This window comes from Phoenix dactylifera, chromosome 4 (assembly GCF_051530095.1).
Source record: "Phoenix dactylifera cultivar Ajwa chromosome 4, Ajwa_hap1_PhDact_Kaust_v1.1, whole genome shotgun sequence".
NCBI lineage: Eukaryota > Viridiplantae > Streptophyta > Magnoliopsida > Arecales > Arecaceae > Phoenix > Phoenix dactylifera.
Genome location: NC_143193.1, coordinates 10,975,081 through 10,981,332, shown reverse-complemented (window position 1 = coordinate 10,981,332; position 6,252 = coordinate 10,975,081).

The window sequence follows — 6,252 nt, the reverse complement described above, 5'->3', positions numbered from 1 at the left end:
TCACACATGTAACTTAGTCTTAAAGTCGATGTAAGTGCTAGGGTCCTATCATCTTTGGAGTTCAAGGTAGAAGTTAAGTTGGGGATTTCACTCTGCTCATCTTTATGCTCATTAAGCCACTCATGGGTCAGATTTGTGGGACAATCTCAAGTGGTCGCTGGAGCTGCTTGTCAACAAATTCATTGGGCGATTAGATCTAAGGACAGAAATGGAACCACGCAAACCCTTCTTCTTCCTGTTCTCCTTCCCTTCTCCTTTCTCCTTCATCCTCTTTTCCTTTAAGAATTAGGAAAAGGAGATATTTCTCTAGTCTCCATCCACAAATTAACTCTGACATGCTGGAGTTGTCCCATTAAGAATTTGGCTGCACATATTAGCCCCAACATCAATGACATGCCTTTCTTTCATGGATGGGAGAAGAAGATGCATACCCATGTGAACGTGGTCAGGTGTTCAGAGCGATTACTCAACTTTTTTTTTTTTCTTTTTGATATTACAGCACGAGGCTAAGCATTAACTATTCTACTAAAATAAACAAGAACTCAAATCAAAAGAGCTAGGGGACATTGATCATAGGCCGTGTGGCACAAGAACCTTCTTTGGAAAGTTGATTTCAACTATTAAATAATGAGAACTAGAATGTATTTTTGAAATCATAGAAGACTCTTGAAGAAGGCATGAGGAACTATGAACTCCTAGATTTCAAGATTAGATCTAATTGGAACCAAGGTTGGGCGCCCGTGAGATCATGCCCTAAACTAGTTAGAGTGCTGTTTCTTGCGGGATTTATTCCATGGTGACAACAACTTGGTGTAGTTATCACAACTCCTATAAGCTCCTAAAACTTCCCTAACCTCTTTATGAAAATAGCATGGGAATCTGAAATGAGAGATATTAGAGAATGATTCTCTTCTCTCTCACTAATCTCCCTCTACCGTCCGTGAACCCAAATGACTCTTGGGTTGTAAAAAGGAGTTTCAATTTCAATTGTAAATAGATTCTCGACCAGAAATTTATGCTACAACAAGGAAGAAGTTCGAGTATACGAGAAGACCAAATTATGTAATCCTAGCTCAAGAAACATCCTGTAGACATCGATCACACGCTTCTGGAAGGTATATTGTCGAATTTCCTTTCGATTGAAGATTTGATTTCTTTCATTGGTTCAGAGCATCCAGGTTAGTTTTCATTCTTCAAAGAGCTTTTAAGGAAGATGAATGTACTTCTGAAATCCTTTATTCATATGGTTTTCTATGGATTGGCCTTTAATAGGTCTTTGGTGGTTTCTAATGGCAGCTTTTCATTACTTAATATTAAAGCTCATTATTATATATAAGATAGCCTATTGGAGTGTTATCAATCCTGAAAATTTTCAGTGGAGTCAATTCTAACACATGGCTTAAGAGAAAAATTGCAGCACTAGTTTTATAACAATTTTTGACCCATATTTTTCAAATCATTTTTCTCTCAAACCAAGGCACTTCATGATCCATGATTTCCATGCATGAGTAGGTCAGTGGGATTCCCAAAGAGCGGCCACATGTCTAAGTCGGCCAAGAGAAAGTTATAAGGGTCAAGACATTGGCAGATGAACAAGAAAACTCTCATCGAAGGAATCGAGTGGCTGGTTTCGTAAGTTAAATGAACTCCGCACCTTATTTCCCATTATCATTGCCACAGTTTAACCATTCTGTACCATTGCTGCTGACGTATTAATGCGTTAGCGCTACCATGTTGATGATGTGATAGGGCATGGCTATGACATGGCTAGTACCTGTTGATGACATGTTAGCAACGTGTAATTGACGTGGCTGACATGGCACTTGCATGCTATCATGGTGATGATATGGTGGAGCATTCTTGTGATGTGATTGCCACGTAGCGGTGAGGTGACATTCACATGGCATGCATGCATTCTCTAGTCAAGTTTGGTGGGCTGTGGTACACGTAGAAACATAACTTTAGCTAATAAAATTAATGACTGTGCTGGCTTGTTGTGCTTAGATAAACCATAAAGCTCTGTTCTTGGGGCTTCATATTATATCTATTTTTTAGTTATTGTCAAGTTGTGTGTCATACGCTATTTTCTCTTAATTTTTATAGAAAATTCTAAAATATTCATTAGAACTCCAATTATTTTTGTGATTTTTCTAATTTCATTTAGAATACCACAAAAATATGAGAGGATGATAATTGTGTTATAGGGCATGATATAAAATTTACATGAATTAGACATATTTATATTTTTAGAAAACCGTGAAACATTTGTCTTTGTATTATATAACATGTTTATATCTCTTTTATATCTCTAGAATATTGAGGCTTGATATATTATAATTTTTTGATCCTAAAGGATTGATTTTGATGATGCAAAATAGTTGAGTCAAAAGTTGACTAATCCAATTGATTTGAGTTTAAGTGATAAATTTAAGAGAGCAAAGAAAAAAGCCTTCAACTACTCTCAAAAAAAGATTATCCATTTGAAGCACCACATTAGAAAGCTAACTTCAAAAGGACATGAAAACAATTTTTGGAAGCTCACAGACAAGCATGAAAAATTTTATCCTAAGCTACCTCAAAAGTCGACCCAAAGCTTGCAACGAGTCGACTCCGACATACTGTTGCTGACTGATGCACCTTCATGAGCCAACTCTAACAGATCATGAGTCAACCCTAGAATAGTCTCAGAGAGCAGACAGAAAGCTTATGAATTTATCTTATTGGCCAGTCAACCGATGGACTTTATGAGCTGAATCTAGACAGACTAGAGTCGACCCTAGACAAAAATGAGTTGAGCCCAGAATAGCCATAGAGAAAAGATAGAGAGTTGAGAAAATTATCAAGTTGGCGAGTCGACCCATGGAATTCATGAGCTGACTCCAATCAAACTAGAGTCGACTCCAGAAAGAGATGAGTTAACCCTAAAACGGCCACAATGGAAAGACAGAAAGCAATGAAAGATAGTTCGTTGAAGAGTCAACTTCTAGAAATCTTGAGTCAACCCTTGAACTGAGAGATCCGACTACACAAGTGCTGCAAACGAATGACAAAGCACAACAGAAGCATAAGCAAGCTCGAGACGACTCCTGAAGACCATAAGTTAGCTCTCGAAAATCTCAAGTCGATCTCAGAAAATAGCGAGTCGACCCCTCTGCGTCCAACAATAGTAATAACTAGTTTTTTGCGAGTCCAAATGGCTATTTTTATTTCACAATGGGTCTATTAACTATCTAAAGGCTAGAAAAGTGTTCCAACATTCTTCAAAAAGTATAAATGCATGGAAATACCAAAAAAAAAAAAGCTCAAGCACCATAAAGAAAAATCTACTAGAGCAAGAAAAGAGAAAGAAAAATAGAGAGCTTTAATGAGCAAATCATTTAAGAACTTTCATTGTGAGCTGAACGATTACATCTTCAACATCAGAAAAGTTGGTGAAGCGTCTTTAGGAGTAATCAAGTCAACCTACAGAGTCTAGCTCCATTTATTGTTTTGGAGCTATATTCATTGTAACGACACTCTTTTCTACTCTTTGCTGTAATAAGTTTTAGGAATTGAAACTTAGAAAAAGGTCCATCCAAATCTGAAATTGGATTGTGTTGAGTTTGGGATAGGCTCGGAGAAGATTTTGGTTGATTGCTTGGGAAAATCACTTGGGTTAATTGTGAACCCGAAAAATAATTTGTTAAGATTTTGGTTAATTGATCTGAAAAAATCAACCGGTTTTGGTTGTGAATCCAGAAAACAACTAGGTCGTAATTTAGGTTATAGATTAAAGTGATTTTTCAGAAAGTCTTGAGGAGTTGATGTAGGTGTATGGTTGGCACTGAACTACTATAAATCTCTTCTGTTTGCCTTACTTGTTTCTCTTGCTTTAATTTCTTGCATATCTACTTTGTGCTCATTTTCTGAATTCAATATTCATTTGTTAAGTATTTAATTCTATGACAATATTAAATAAAGTTTTTGAAAAACCTAATTTACCCATCCTCTTGGGCTGCAAAGCTGGGCAATATGATTGCATTGGATAATTATCATATAATTGGTATAGTTTTGGGGCTTGTTTAAATAAATAAAAAATAGATAGTTTAGTATTTTTATTATGTGATTAAGTGCATGTATATTTCTATGACATAAGCATGCATGTTAATATTTCTTGAAATGCTATATCGAGGGGGAGGATTAGGCTAGTAGAATTATTAAGAATTTCTCATCTAATTTCTAGATTTTGCACATATTTGAGATGCTATATTGAGTAGGAGGATTTAGGTTAGTATAATTATTGAGAAATATTTTCCTAATTCCAACTTTTTGGACATACCGAAAATGTTATATCGAGTGCAAGGATTTAGGCTAGTAGAATTATTGAGGAATTCTCTCATAATTTCCTAGATTTTATGCAATATTTCTTTCAATCCTATGACACTGTTAGATTATTATTGTTTGATTCACGAAATTGTTGCAGGGATATGTTGATGGTATATTGTGCTCGTTACTAATTTTGTGCCTATTTTATGTCTCTTAAAGTTCATCATCGTGGCAACCAAGAGCATAATTGGTTACATTTAATACACACACACACACACACACACATATATATATATATATATTATGTTTTTTTGAAAAGATGATAATAAAAACTTATGTGCATGTTATTTTTATGAGCTTTTCGAGTATTGATTTGGTATTCGTTTCATCTAATTTTGTTCATGGATTATTTTCTTATTACTTATGGTATAGCAGTTCGGAATTCTTACTAAGCTGTAAATATCACAACCCCCTATCCCTTTTTCTTTTCTGAGTTGTATGCGGCAAGTGGCTTAATACTTAGTTATGGTTGAGACTATATGGAAAAAGAATGAATAGATAGAGCATCATTGATACTGATTGGATGATAAAATTTTGCAATTAGACCAATTTTGTTGTTATGAACTAAGATCATTTTTGTTCACGGATATTGAGGTTGTGATAAATTTTTAGGCTTAGTATATTCTCTAGGGCCTTACTCTAGGGAGTGGGCGGCTGTGTTACGTGGCCGACTAGGATGGCGGGTTTGGGGCGTGACAATAATACTGTGTTCCTAGTTCTATAACCTTTTTCAAGCCAGATTTTAGACCTTGCAACATTGAAAGCTAACAATATCTTATGTTTTGTGATAGGCATGCCCGATCCACCGGACACCGCTAGAGATGAGGTGCTGCTGGGACCACCTTTAGAACGTGGCAGCACTGCGAACTCAATGCTTTTGGTGTGCTTTAAAGTGCCTTAAGACATCTAAAAATATTTCTCTTGTAGAAAGATCAAGAACTTGGTGGAAGAATTCACAGGGGCCAGCTCAGTGGCGAAAAACACCTCGTCGAATCCCGGAGAGCATGTAGAATGATAATTAATTAAGAACAGATTAATGGAGCAACACAAACCCCGAACAATGCAAGCAGTTGTACGTTTTCCACCATCTTCATGGAATTTTAGTGTTGGCTTATATTATACAGTCTTACAAGTGCTTTACTTCTAAATGCCATAATTCTTGGTTTCTTAGAGCTTCAATGGAGGGAAAAGAAAGGATAGAGCTTATATCGTTTCAGTTTATTCTTCATGGCGAGTTGTGTATACAAATTTTATCCTCATACTTTCACCCGGAGTAGAAATCCATTTCACCCTTCCACTGAGAGTCTATATCATTTCAGCCAGTAATTCAGCCTGCCTGTGCCAATGTGGGATTCCCTTCCAGGACTTTTGAGATGGGACTACCATGTCGAAGCTTTTCTTTTTTGAAGTGGCGGGTCCATCATATTTGTGACTCTCTTCTGTCATGCACAAAGAATTTTTTTCTTTTGAAAATAAACTGCCCTCCACCAAGAAGAAAGAAAAATGCGGATGATTCTGCGACATCATGATTGGCGCTAGCTTGGACAAAATATAGGTGGCTGCAGTACCATTCTACCTACAAGCACTACTTCATCATGATTATAATTTGCTTAACATCTTGACTAGCTTCCATCCACTGCTTCCCAGTCCTCTGTGATTGATCATCCTTTGTCTCTCAGTTCACACCTATTTGGACACAACTGGTGATAATCTCTTCCAGCCCTTCTCTCAGAGATAAAAACATTCGTTTCTGGTTGACTTCATCGCAGACTTCGTGCGTTGACGCGGTCAATTGATATTTTTGACTGGAGGGACGTGGCTGAGATAAATTTCTCATCCTGCCCGACTGCTATCGTTGTGTCTTATCGGGGGTAACCAAAAGTCCTC